Genomic DNA, 15,224 nt, shown 5'->3' on the forward strand with positions numbered 1-15,224 from the left:
TCACAGTACACATGTGTGCGTGCTGATAAGGGCAAATTGAGGACTCTTTCCTACAGGCAATTACGTCAGGTTGAAAGAGCAGCGGCAAAAAAGCCTTGTCATAGCAGCAGACAAGTTTTTGAAGCTGCTTGTGCCTCCAACGTCCCCCGAACAACAAGATGCAGGGTCCTTCAGAGGTTTGCAGCTGTGCATACGCCATCCTGTCGACCTCCTCTATCCACTTCACACAAGCAGAAACGGCTCCAGTGGGCCAAACATTACATGAAGACTGATTTCAAAACTGTTTTGTTCACGGATGAGTGCCGTGCAGCGCTCGATGGTCCAGATGGATGGAGTGGAGGATGGCTGATTGATGGACACCCCACGCAAACACGGCTACAGCGCCAACAAGGAGGAGGTGGAGTAATGTTTTGGGCTGGAATCATGGGGAGAGAGATTGTCGGCCCCTTTAGGATCCCTGAAGGCGCTAAAGATGAACTCCATAATGTATGTGGATTTTCTCAAACAGCACTTCCTGCCATGGTTCAAGAAGAAGAACCGTGTATTTCACAGCAAGATCATTTTTCTGCATGATAATGCACCATCTCATGCTGCACATAAAACATCTGCATCTCTGGCTGATATGGGCATAAAAGGGGACAAACTTATGGTGTGAACCCCATGCTCCCCTGACCTCTACCCCATTCAGAACCTTTGGAGCATCATTAAAAGGAGTGTCTATGATGGCGGGAGGCAGTTCACATCTAAGCAACAGCTCTGGGAGGGTATTCTGTCCTCATGCAAAACAATTGAAGCAGAAACCATCCAAAACCTGACAAATTCAATGGACGAGAGAGTTCAGAAGCTCCTTTCGAACAAGGGGTCCTATGTGAAAATGTAACATCACCTAGAATAAAGTTTTGAGTTGAAAACTGTTTGATTTCAGTTTCTAACAACCTGCTAATGCTTATAATTTCAAAAATGACCATTTTTTTGGTCTTTATTAAAATGAAAAGGTTGATCGAAAAGTTTGGGGGATCTAAGAGTGTGGCAACCCAGTAGTCATGATTACTTCGAATTCTGACAATATGAGGGTCATGCTGCAGGTAGTGCAGCAAGAAGGCACTTATGTGTCTTGCGCATCTCGGAGCCCCAAAATTATTTTCCGGGCTAGATGCAGCTAAAAATTATTATTAATTTTAAATCTGGTGAAGCTTTAGTATAGATGGCCTAACAGGATCAGTGCTGCACACTGCTACAAAGCCCAAATTATTTTCCAGTCAAGATACAGATAAACATGATTAGTAATTTTAAATCTGGTGGAGCTTATTATAGATGGCCTAATAGAATCAGTGCTGCACACTGCTACAAAGCCCAAATTATTTTCCAGCCAAGATACAGATAAACATGATTGGTAATTTGAAAGCTTAAAACGGTTGGTAGGGTGATTTTAACCAATCATCAAGCTTTTACTCTCCCCAGGATGACACAGGGGTAGAAAAGTCATTTCGGATCCATGATTTGTTCATCTTTATGAACGTGAGTCTGTCTACATTATCAGTGGAGAGCCGCGTGCGCTTATCTGTCAGCACACCACCAGTAGCGCTGAACACACGTTCAGACAGAACGCTGGCTGCCGGGCATGACAAGATCTCCAAGGCGTAAGTGGCTAGCTCCGGCCATTTATCCAGATTGGAAGCCCAAAAAGAGCAAGGGTCCAGTGACACAGTTATGGCTTCAATGTTTACTTGGAGATACTCCTGTACCATCGTCTCTAGGCGTTGACTATGTGTCAGACTTCTTGTCTCCTGTGGCCTTTGTAAGGCAGCGCTCGTCATCATACTGGGGGTAACTCGCTTCGCTGCGTCAATCAATGCACACGTGCAATGTCTTTACGTTTTTCACACAGTGTTGCAGTTTATTATGGCACTTCATAAACCGCTGTTCACACACAGTTCATCTTAGTCCGCCACCGGCAGGTTTACACACATAAACAATTCATGAGCCAAGTGGCACACCGGCCCACTTGCTCCAGGGTACAGCTTACGGCAAGGTAATAAAGTAGCAATGTTCATATCACAATGTCCATATAGCACCGGGTATTACCTTTGCCGGGTATAGCTGTCTCAGTCCGTTACTCTGCCACCACTGTGGCTCTGCGGCTTCCCAGGTAGGGGTCTCCAGCCGTCGTTCCCTCAAAGGCCACCGACATCCACACAGGATCCAGGCTCTGCCTTCCAGGACTCTTACTCAAGCCGGCTCTCCCTCAAAGGCCACTGACATCCGCACAGGATCCAGGCTCGACCTTTCAGGTACCAGGCTTCACTTCAAAGCCGCTGCCTTCCAAGGCCACTAGCATCCGCACAGGATCTAGTCTTTGCCTTCAGGCTGCCAGGCTTCACGGTATCACGGTATCCCACACACATGGGGAACAGGCCTCACGCCTCTCACACCGAACACACCTGTCTCAAATTAAGCAGGTTTATATATGCTGTGCACAGACAGCCACATACTGACAGGACCTTGCTGATGTCACAGTCATGTGATCAGTCAGCTGTGTGTATAGGTCCTGTGTGCTGTCCCAGTCATGTATACAGAGCTTTACTGTGCATGCAGGACCTGGGTGATGTCACAGTTATGTGACCAGTCAGATAAAGGGGAAGGTACATGGTCCGGTAAGCACATCCTGGACCATTTACAGTAATGCTAGCAACCTGCTGCATTACACCTTGCAAAGGATGGGCTAAAAAAGTGGTGAAATGATTCCGCAAAATTGATGTTACCAGCAGATACTGTGGTTCTTTTACGGTTTGAGTGCTGAACACTTGACGGTCCCACGGTTGGCAAGTTGGAACTGTGAGATTCACTACGTGCACCACTGGTATTTTGTGGAAAAGCACATGTAAGATTCTGCAACAGTCTCTGCTGATACTCCTGCATGCGTGCATCCCTTTCTATGGCAGGAATAATTTCTGCAAATTTACTTTTGTACCGGGGATCTAACAGTGTGGCAACCCAGTAGTCAGGATTATTTCTAATTCTCACAATTCGAGGGTCATGTTGCAGGTAGTGCAGCAAGAAGGCACTCATGTGTGTTGCGCATCCAGGAGCACCAAGTCCCTGTTGTGTTGGTGGCGAGGTAACAATCATGCTTCCTTCCTCTGTCCTCTCCCCCCAACCTCGCACAACAGAAATGTGATCAAGGTCTCCCTCATCTGATGAGTCTTCCATCAGTTCGTCCTCCACTTCTTCCTGGGCTCCTGCACCTTCCTCACTAGTTTGGCTGCAACCATGCGCCCTGGTAGAACCATCTCCCCCACCCTCACATGCCTGCCGCCTTGGTGCTGCCGACCGTCTGGACCTTGCAGATGTTAGCCCTTCCGCATACAACTCCTCCTCCTCTACTTCCTCCACCTCCTCTTGTGCCACCACCTGACTCCGAATTCTGTTTAACATGTGCTCCAGCATGTAAATCACCGGAATAGTCATGCTGATAATGGCATCGTCAGCACTAAACATCTTCGTCGCCATTTCAAAACTGTGCAGAAGGGTACATAGGTCCCTGATCTGAGACCACTCCTCCAGCGTGATTTGCCCCACCTCTGAATCTCGTTGGCCCAGGCTATACGTCAGAACGTATTGCACCAGGGCTTGTCGGTGCTGCCACAGTCGCTGCAACATGTGCAGAGTTGAATTCCACCGGGTAGGCACATCGCATTTTAGCCGGTGAAGTGGCAGGCCCAACGACTTCTGTAGAGATGTAAGTCGCTGAGCTGCGGGATGCGAACGGCGAAAGTGAGCACACAGCGACCGTGCCCTCTGCAGAAGGCCATCTAGTCTGGGATAGTGGGCTAAAAATTGCTGGACAACCAGGTTCAACACGTGAGCCATACAAGGCACGTGTGTGACATTGCCCCTGCGAAGGGCCGCACCCAGGTTTGCAGCATTGTCGCACAAGGCCTTCCCTGGTTTCAGGTCCAGTGGAGACAACCATTCATGAAATTGGTTCTCCAGAGCTGACCACAACTCCTCAGCTGTGTGACTCACATTTCCCAGACATTTCAATGTAAAAACCGCCTGATGACGTTGAGCCCTACTGCCAGCATAGTAAGGAGGTGTGCAGGATCCCTTCTGCGCAGTTAGAAAGCTTGTGGCATGACCAGACAGGCTTTGGGTGCAGGTGGAAGACCGAGAGGAGGTTGAGGAGGCAGAAGCAGTGGACGAACTTTGACATAAAGAGGATTGACGCACAACTCGTGGGGACGGCAAGACTTGGACAGCAGCCCCTTGTCCTGCTGTCACCATAGTTACCCAGTGCCCAGTCAGCGACATGTAACGCCCCTGTCCATGCCTACTCGTCCAAGTGTCTGTGGTGAAATGCACCCTGTCACACACAGAGTTTCTCAAAGAAGCGGTGATGTTGTGTGCGACATGCTGGTGGAGCGCAGGCACACCTTTCTTTGAGAAGTAGTGCCGACTGGGCATCTGGTACTGGGGCACTGCGACGGACATAAGGTCTCGAAAATCCTCTGTGTCCACCAGGCGGAAAGGCAGCATTTCTGTAGCCAAGAACTTGCAGATGGTGAAATTCAACCTCTTAGCTTTCTCATGGCTAGGAAGAAATGGTCTTTTACTTGTCCACATCTGAGGGACCGAGGGCTGGCTATTGTGCTTAGACGGGGTTGATAAGGGTGTCCCCGGCAAACTGCCGGTCTGTGAGGAAGATGCAGGCGGACATGTTAGGTTGCCTTGATCCAAAGGTGGTGCTATCGATGTCGGACAGCGCTCAACACCAGCTGGTGTTACCACCTCCAAAGAAAATGATGACCTGCCAATCACGCTGGCTGTTGCGGGTAAAGAGGTGGCAGTTCTGCGCTCCAAAACAGGTGTGACTGCTGTCCCCCCAGTCAAAGAGGATGAAGAGGCCGCGGATGCACAAGATATGGCAGACGGTGGTTGGCCCGGCCGGCTAGGCCGCATTGTAGCACACTGAGCTTCCCACTGCAACTTATGCTTCATGTCCATGTGCCGGTTCATGCATGAAGTACTCAAACTATGTATTTTTTTGCATCTACTTAGCTTTTGCTGACAAATGTTACAGATAACACGAGTTGGGTCATCTTTATCGATCTGAAAAAATGCCCAGGCTATGCAAGGCTTAGCACCCATGCGACCTGAAGAGCCACCACGACTTGTGGTGAGAGGCAGAGTTGTGTTTGAGGATGCAATTGTTGACGTGCTTCCAGTACTACGTCTCTGTCCAGGAAGGCGCAACCTGACCTCGTCGTCACTAGCATCTTCCTCCACCTCCTCTGCTGACCTCATCTCTTGGCTGACTGTGGGTTGACAGTAAGTGGGATCTCCAACCTCATCATCATCACCCTGTGCGTTATCACACCCGTCGTCCTCAGAGCCAACCTGTTCCTGCCCTGACAAAAAACTAAAGTTGTCGCTCCAATCAGGTATTTGAGTCTTATCATCGTCTTCCTCATCGTCTCCACCAACAGGAGTTACAGTTTGGGAATGAGGGTCTACATTATGGTCAGAACCTTCTGCGTCTGGTCCTGGATCCGACTCATAAAGATTCTGGGCATCAGTGCAGATCATTTCCTCGTCTGGATTCACAGAAGCGCTGGAGTCAACCTCTGATTCCAAGGCTATAGTATGAGTAAACAGCTCTGCAGACTCAACCATCTGTTCTACCTCATACTCAGACGGGCAGCTGGAGATCTGGGAGCTGTGAGGAAGCAAGTGCGATTGGGGTGACACCTTTGAGGACTGGAGTATTTGTGATGTTGAAGTTGATGTGGAGGAGAGCCCACTTAAAGGAGCACTTGATATCCGTTGAAGCACCTGCTGTTTTTGTGCCTCATCTGGAATTTGTAGCGATTGGCGTGGCCGTAAGAAAGGGATCTTATCACATTGTCCGCTAAAAGAAGTAGACATTTTAGTTTGGCTGGAAGATGGTCTTTCTTCTGCAGATGTTACTGTTGCTTTAACACCTACCCCACGGACACAACCTTTTTTCCCCTTCCCAACACGCCTATTCCCCTTTCCACCAGCAGCAGGCCTTTTTCCACTCATTTTGGTGGTTAACTAATTAACAACTCTGGAGTTGTTTGCACAAAAAAACAATGGATGGGAAGCGAGCAGAGATGAGTGGCCAAACTGTGGTATTAGGCCAAAACTATTGGCTGGGATAGATGCAGAAAAAAATTATATTCAATTTGCAACCTGATGGAGGTCAGTATAGATGGACTAATAGAGAAAGTCCCACACACTGCTAGAAGGCCAAATATTTTTTCAGAGCTAGATGCAGAAAAAAATATATTCAGTTTGCAACCTGATGGAGGTCTGTATAGATGGATTAATAGAACAAGTCCCACACACAGCTAGAAGCCCAATATTTTTTCAGAGGTAGATGCAGAAAAAAATATATTCAGTTTGCAACCTGATGGAGGTCTGTATAGATGGACTAATACAACAAGTCCCACACACAGCTAGAAGCCCAATATTTTTTCAGAGGTAGATGCAGAAAAAAATATATTCAGTTTGCAACCTGATGGAGGTCAGTATAGATGGACTAATACAACAAGTCCCACACACAGCTAGAAGCCCAATGTAGCGTCGGCGTCCCTGCCCTCTGCTAGGCAGGGACGCTGTTCCCCTCACCTCTCTGCTCCGAGCCCGGCGTCCTCCTCCCGCTCTGCTGGCAGCGCGCGCTCCTTCCCGGCCACTGTGCCTAGGGCGCACGCGCACGCGCTCCCTCCCTCTTAAAGGGGCCGCGCGCGCTGTCCTAAGGAGTCCCCGGCCAATGGCCGGAGGACTTCACCATATATAAGGCACCTCCTCCAAAATGGAGGTGCCCGAGCAATGTTGTTGCACTGTTCACTACTCTGCTTCAGCCCTCAGGTCCCGTTGCCAGTTACCTGTCAGTTACCTGCCTGATTCCTGCCAGAGTCCTGCCAGTTTGCTGTCTGTTTCCTGCCTGATATTCCTGCTACCTGCTTGCTAGCCTGAGGTCCGACGGTCTGCCTTCCTACTCCTGTCAGTCTGTCTATGGACCAGCTTGGCCGCTCACCTGGGAGCGCACATCTGCTACCTGCCTGCTAGCCTACCTGGAGGCTCCGCCGTCACGTGCTGTGACCACCTGCTATTCCAGAGACTCTTGCCCGCTCACCTGGGAGCGCTCCTCCGCTACCTGCCTGCTTGCCTACCGGGAGGCTCCGCCGTCACGTGCTGTGACCACCTGCTATTCCAGAGACTCCTGCCCGCTCACCTGGGAGCGCTCCTCCGCTACCTGCCTGTTTGCCTACCTGGAGGATCCGCCGTCACATGCTGTGACCACCCGTTCATCCAGAGACTCTCGCTTGCTCACCTGGGAGCACACATCTTCAATCTGCCTGCTAGCCTACCTGGAGGTTCAGCCATCACAGGTCGTACCTACCCTTTACCCAGAGACTGCCCCGGTCACTTGCCATGACCTCCAGCCCGTTCATCCAGAGACTGCCCCGGTCACTTGCCGTGACCTCCAGCCCGTTCATCCAGAGACTGCCCCGGTCACTTGCCGTGACCTCCAGCCCGTTCATCCAGAGACTGCCCCGGTCACTTGCCGTGACCTCCAGCCCGTTCATCCAGAGACTGCCCCGGTCACTTGCCGTGACCTCCTGCCCGTACACCCAGAGACTGTACCGGTCACCTGCTGTGACTGCCTGCCCGTCTTCCCTGGTCGCCACCCGCTCCCTTACAAGGACCGCCCCCTTGTATAGTAGCTCAGAGGTTCCGCCTCCCAGACCCGTTACAGTTTGCTCGGGCCATGGAACCCGGTGGCACCCAAGCTCCCTCGCTCTCGGACCTCTGTCATGAACTCTCCCGTCAGAGGTCCCAACAGGAGTCCATCCTGGGTCACCTGCGGAATGTCAATTCTCGCCTGGACACTATGACTGCTCCACCAGCAACCACCGCCAGTGCCATGACTCGCAACCCGGCAGCTCCGCTGCCCACCAATACCATGGTATCCTACCCCGGACCCCGGCTTTCTGCACCTCCTCGCTTTGGAGGCGACTCCGCTCAGGCTCGGGGCTTCATAAATCAGTGCACCCTGCACTTTGAACTCCTGTCCCACCATTTTAACTCCGACCGGGCCAAAACTGCCTTCATCATGTCCCATCTCACCGGGGAGGCCCTGGCCTGGCTAAATCCTCTATGGGAGAGAGGAGACCCCCAGGTGTCCGACTTGCCTGCCTTTCTCACGGCTTTCCGGAAAGTCTTCGACGAACCCGGACGGAAGACCTCATCCGCATCATCTCTGCTACGCCTCCACCAGGGAAATCTCACCGTGGGCCAATATGCCATACGGTTCCGTACCCTTGCCTCGGAGCTGGCTTGGGATAACGACGCTCTGGTATCTGTCTTCTGGGAGGGTCTGTCCGGCCGTATTAAAGATGAACTCGCCGGTCGGGACATTCCTACCACTCTCGATGACTTAATAACTCTTGCCACCCGGATTGACCTACGGTTCCAGGAGCGTGCCAAAGAGGTCACCCGTGAGAGGAGGTTTCCACGTCTAGCTCCTACTTTTCAGAAACCCGTCACTCCCTCCGTTTCTCCCCAGGTACACTCTCCTGAGCCTATGCAGGTCGACCAGACCAAGATGGTCAAAACCCGTCAGGACTTACGCCGTGCCGAAGGGAGCTGCTTCTACTGTGGCAGTAAGGAGCACCGGATCCATACCTGCCCGGAGAGGTCGGGAAACACCTGTGTCTAGGTTCGCTCAGAGAGGTCGACCTAGACAAGAATAAATCCTCTCCATCTCTGCTACTGTCAGTCTCTATTATCTGCGGGGAGAATCGTTATTTCAAACTAGCCCAACTTGACTCTGGAGCGGCCGGGAATCTTATTTCACAGTCCCTGGTAGAAAAATACCGCATTCCCACCAAACCTCTGGCTGTACCATTATCTGTCGCTGCTGTGGATGGGGGCCTCTTACCACGTCCCATCCAACTCATCACCGAATCCATAACTCTGCAATTGGGAATGCTGCATTCTGAGAGCATCTCTTTTCATGTTCTGCCTGGACTCTCTCACACCCTCTTACTAGGTCTACCTTGGCTCCAGAAACATGCACCCGTGCTTGACTGGCAGACCGTAGAAGTCCTTCGCTGGGGACAGGACTGTCATAAGACTTGTTTGGTTCCTGTTCATCCCGTCCGTCCTTCTCCTACCCCAACTAATCTACCTGGACTTCCAATTCCCTATTGGTCATTTGCTGATGTCTTTAATAAAAAGGAGGCAGAGACATTACCCCCTCATAGACCATACGACTGTCCTATCGACCTGTTACCCGGTACTACTCCTCCCCGTGGGCGTATTTACCCATTGTCCGCTGCAGAGACCCGGTCGTTGTCCGAATATATTGAGGAGAATTTGGCCAGGGGATTCATCCGGAAATCTACCTCCCCGGCGGGAGCTGGCTTCTTCTTCGTAAAAAAGAAGGACGGCTCTCTCCGTCCCTGTATAGACTATAGAGGCCTTAACCAGATCACGGTGAAGAATAAGTACCCCCTTCCGCTCATTCCAGAATTATTTGATCGCCTGAGGGGGGCTAGAGTCTTCACCAAACTGGACCTCCGTGGGGCGTACAACCTGGTCCGTATCCGTCAAGGGGATGAATGGAAGACTGCATTCAACACCCGGGACGGCCACTATGAATATCTGGTAATGCCCTTTGGTCTCTGTAACGCTCCTGCCGTCTTTCAAGAGTTGGTCAATGATATCTTCCGGGACCTTCTCTACTCCTGCGTTGTGGTGTACCTGGACGACATCTTGGTCTTCTCTCCGGATCTCCAGACTCACTGGAGGGACGTTCGTCAGGTCCTGCTCAGGCTCAGGCAGAATCACCTCTTCGCTAAATATGAGAAGTGCCTCTTTGAGCAGACCTCGCTTCCGTTTTTGGGCTACATTATTTCTCAGACCGGCCTACGAATGGATCCAGAGAAACTGTCTGCCATCGAGAAATGGCCCCGACCGGAGGGGTTGAAGGCCATTCAGCGGTTCCTGGGCTTCGCCAACTACTACCGCCTCTTCATACCACACTTCTCTTCCCGGACTGCCCCAATTTCCGCGCTCACCCGTAAGGGTACTAATCCCAAGGAGTGGCCGTCCGAAGCAGAGGAGGCCTTTCTTTCCTTAAAACAGGCCTTCTCTTCCGCCCCGGTGCTGTATCGTCCGGATGGCAACAAGCAGTTCTTCCTGGAGGTTGACGCCTCCTCCTCTGGAGCCGGAGCTGTACTTACTCAAAAATCATCTTCCGGGAGAATGGTAACTTGCGGCTTCTTCTCCAAACTCTTCTTCTCTTCTGAGCGCAATTATTCCATAGGAGACCGAGAGTTATTGGCCATCAAGCTGGCATTGGAGGAGTGGCGTTACCTGCTCGAGGGGGCTCTTCATCCGGTACTAATTTACACTGACCACAAGAACTTGGCTTATCTCCAGCATGCCCAGAGACTTAACCCGCGCCAAGCCCGGTGGTCCTTGTTTTTTGCTCGCTTTGATTTTGTTCTACATTTTCGCCCGGCTGACAAGAACATCAAAGCGGACGCCTTGTCCCGATCCTTTCTGGTATCTGACCTCGAGGAAGAACCTAAACATATCATCGATCCCGCCAGAGTAATGCAGGTGGCTCCCGTGAGTCTAAATCGTCTCCCTCCCGGTAAGACGTTCGTATCGGTACCTGATCGGGAGAGGATCCTACACTGGGGTCATTCGTCTAAACTAGCTGGCCACGCCGGTCAGAAAAAGACCCTCCAGCTTATTAACCGGCACTACTGGTGGCCTAACCTGCACAAGGATGTAATAGACTTTGTTTCTGCCTGTGTGTCCTGCGCCGGCAACAAAGTTCCGAGACACCTGCCAGCCGGTCGCCTCCTTCCTCTGCCAGTACCTGCTGCCCCCTGGCAGCATATAGCGATGGACTTCATAACTGATGTTCCCGTCTCTGCCGGTTGTACGGTCATTTGGATGGTCGCTGACCGCTTTTCCAAGATGGCTCACTTCATTCCCCTGCCAGGCCTCCCGTCTGCACCCGAGCTGGCTAAAGACTTTATCCGCCACATCTTCCGTCTTCATGGCCTGCCCCGTCACATCGTGTCGGATCGTGGGGTACAGTTCACTTCTCGTTTCTGGAGAGCCACTTGTAAATTGCTAGACGTCACCCTGGACTTCTCCTCCGCTTACCACCCACAGTCTAATGGTCAAGTGGAGCGGATCAATCAGATCCTGACCAGTTACCTCCGGCACTTCGTTAATGCCCACCATTCTGACTGGGTGGATCTCCTACCATGGGCCGAATTCTCGTACAACAATCACGAGAGCGAATCTTCCTCCAAATCCCCGTTTTTTGTAGTCTTCGGTCAGCATCCTCGGATCCCGTTTCCCGTCTCCACCTCAGTGGACAATCCGGCTGCGGAATCTCTTGTTAACAAATTTTCCTCCATATGGGAGAGTACCCGGTCCGCACTCCTTCTGTCATCCGAGCGTATGAAAAGACATGCTGACAAAAAACGTCTGGATCCTCCTCAATTCCGTCCTGGGGATAAGGTCTGGCTCTCGTCCAAGTATGTCCGGCTCAAGATTCCTTCCTATAAGTTAGGGCCTCGGTTCATCGGTCCTCTGGAGGTCATCAGTCAGATCAACCCGGTGGCCTATAAATTGAAACTCCCGGCCAACTTGCGGATCCCTAACTCCTTCCATGTATCTCTCCTCAAACCCGTGGTACTTAACTCTTTTTCCAAGTCTACAGGCACGCCTCCTGCTCCGGTTTCCGCTGAAAACGAATTTGAGGTAGAGAACATTCTGGCCACCAAAAGGGTAAGAGGGAAGACCTTCTTTCTAGTAGATTGGAAGGGGTTTGGTCCTGAAGAGAGAACGTGGGAGCCCCGGGAGAACATCCATGCCCCTCTCATCCTTGCTAAATTTCTGTCTGGCCTAAAAAAGGGGGGACCTAAAGGGGGGGGTACTGTAGCGTCGGCGTCCCTGCCCTCTGCTAGGCAGGGACGCTGTTCCCCTCACCTCTCTGCTCCGAGCCCGGCGTCCTCCTCCCGCTCTGCTGGCAGCGCGCGCTCCTTCCCGGCCACTGTGCTTAGGGCGCGCGCGCTCCCTCCCTCTTAAAGGGGCTACGCGCGCCGTCCTAAGGAGTCCCTGGCCAATGGCCGGAGGACTTCACCATTTATAAGGCACCTCCTCCAAAATGGAGGTGCCCAAGCAATGTTGTTGCACTGTTCACTACTCTGCTTCAGCCCTCAGGTCCCGTTGCCAGTTACCTGTCAGTTACCTGCCTGATTCCTGCCAGAGTCCTGCCAGTTTGCTGTCTGTTTCCTGCCTGATATTCCTGCTACCTGCTTGCTAGCCTGAGGTCCGACGTTCTGCCTTCCTACTCCTGTCAGTCTGTCTATGGACCAGCTTGGCCGCTCACCTGGGAGCGCACATCTGCTACCTGCCTGCTAGCCTACCTGGAGGCTCCGCCGTCACGTGCTGTGACCACCTGCTATTCCAGAGACTCTTGCCCGCTCACCTGGGAGCGCTCCTCCGCTACCTGCCTGCTTGCCTACCGGGAGGCTCCGCCGTCACGTGCTGTGACCACCTGCTATTCCAGAGACTCCTGCCCGCTCACCTGGGAGCGCTCCTCCGCTACCTGCCTGTTTGCCTACCTGGAGGATCCGCCGTCACATGCTGTGACCACCCGTTCATCCAGAGACTCTCGCTTGCTCACCTGGGAGCACACATCTTCCATCTGCCTGCTAGCCTACCTGGAGGTTCCGCCATCACAGGTCGTACCTACCCTTTACCCAGAGACTGCCCCGGTCACTTGCCGTGACCTCCAGCCCGTTCATCCAGAGAATGCCCCGGTCACTTGCCGTGACCTCCAGCCCGTTCATCCAGAGACTGCCCCGGTCACTTGCCGTGACCTCCAGCCCGCTCATCCAGAGACTGCACCGGTCACTTGCCGTGACCTCCAGCCCGTTCATCCAGAGACTGCCCCGGTCACTTGCCGTGACCTCCTGCCCGTACACCCAGAGACTGTTCCGGTCACCTGCTGTGACTGCCTGCCCGTCTTCCCTGGTCGCCACCCGCTCCCTTACAAGGACCGCCCCCTTGTATAGTAGCTCAGAGGTTCCGCCTCCCAGACCCGTTACACCCAATATTTTTTCAGAGGTAGATGCAGAAAAAAATATATTCAGTTTGCAACCTGATGGAGGTCTGTATAGATGGATTAATAGAACAAGTCCCACACACAGCTAGAAGCCCAATATTTTTTCAGAGGTAGATGCAGAAAAAAATATATTCAGTTTGCAACCTGATGGAGGTCAGTATAGATGGACTAATACAACAAGTCCCACACACAGCTAGAAGCCCAATATTTTTTCAGAGGTAGATGCAGAAAAAAATATATTCAGTTTGCAACCTGATGGAGGTCTGTATAGATGGATTAATAGAACAAGTCCCACACACAGCTAGAAGCCCAATATTTTTTCAGAGGTAGATGCAGAAAAAAATATATTCAGTTTGCAACCTGATGGAGGTCTGTATAGATGGATTAGTAGAACAAGTCCCACACACAGCTAGAAGCCCAATATTTTTTCAGAGGTAGATGCAGAAAAAAATATATTCAGTTTGCAACCTGATGGAGGTCAGTATAGATGGACTAATACAACAAGTCCCACACACAGCTAGAAGCCCAATATTTTTTCAGAGGTAGATGCAGAAAAAAATATATTCAGTTTGCAACCTGGTGGAGGTCTGTATAGATGGATTAATAGAACAAGTCCCACACACAGCTAGAAGCCCAATATTTTTTCAGAGGTAGATGCAGAAAAAAATATATTCAGTTTGCAACCTGATGGAGGTCTGTATAGATGGATTAATAGAACAAGTCCCACACACAGCTAGAAGCTCAATATTTTTTCAGAGCTAGATGCAGAAAAAAATTATATTCAATTTGCAACCTGATGGAGGTCAGTATAGATGGACTAATAGAATGATGCTATGCCCAAAAGATTTTACTTCACTAGGTGCAGTAAAAAAATTGGTATTCTATACACAGGTGGTATATCTTGCAACACAGATAGGCTACTCCACTGACTAACACACTCTGCAATAGGCCAAAAAGGATTAGCTTTGCTAGATTCAGCCAAATGCTGTGAAAAAAACTTGCACAGCACTGGCACAGACCTGCCTGGCAAAAACTGATAGGAACTGATGTAACCTAGTCCTGAAAAGGACTCCAATTACAATTAGTCTTTACTCCCACAATCTATCTATTTAAGAGCACAGACCTGCCTGATAAAAGTCGTAGGAAATGCTGTAACCTAGTCCTTAAAAGGACTGCAATCACAACTATTCCCTACTCCCAAGCTATCTGTAGATTTGTGCGAAAATTGGCTTGAAATTAACAAGGTATAGCGCACACAGCAACAGCGGTGCCGTCTAACACGCAGCTGCAGCAGTGAGAAAATGGTGGCGACGGGGAAAATGGCTTGGTCTTATAGGGCAAGGACATGTGACATACACTGCCAATGACACATGCCCTTGCTTGTGTGAAAAAAAGCACTTCGCTCCGTGTGTGCGCTGCTGATAGGCTGACAGATTGCACCTCCCCACTGTAAATGCGGGAAAGAGGAAAAAAAATGGAGATCTTCATTGTTCCTGCAGAGATCCATCCCCTGCCCCTCCCCCCACCCCGCTGTACACTCAAACTGCGTATTAACATTAATTTTCATCATTACTGAGAAAAAATCCAGTTATGATTTTGGTGCACGAACAGTTATCGAACATAACCTCGAACAGCCGAATTTTTCTCAAATTGTTCGTGTTCGCCGAACGGCTCGAACACCGCCCAAAACAGCTCGAATTTGAGATTGACGAACAGTTCGAGTAGAACAACGCTCATCTCTACTCTTAGACACTCATGGTATATCCTGTGGAAATGCCATAAATGCCTGAGATGATAATAACCATTTAGTAAAAAAAAGAAATATTTTAATTTTAAAAATAGTTTACCATAGCAAAAAAAATCACACATATTTATAAGTCATAATTCACTAATAAAATGAGGATAAACTATTATTTATACTGCACAAAGAAAAACATGAAGAATTTCCTGAATCAGAGAATAATATTGCCACTTATGTACTTACTTGTAAAATAACATTACCACATTGTTGTTATTCCACGAGTCAACTCATTTT

Source organism: Phyllobates terribilis, unplaced genomic scaffold, assembly GCF_046119375.1.
Source record: "Phyllobates terribilis strain yellow unplaced genomic scaffold, ASM4611937v1 Scaffold_7__3_contigs__length_470593459, whole genome shotgun sequence".
NCBI lineage: Eukaryota > Metazoa > Chordata > Amphibia > Anura > Dendrobatidae > Phyllobates > Phyllobates terribilis.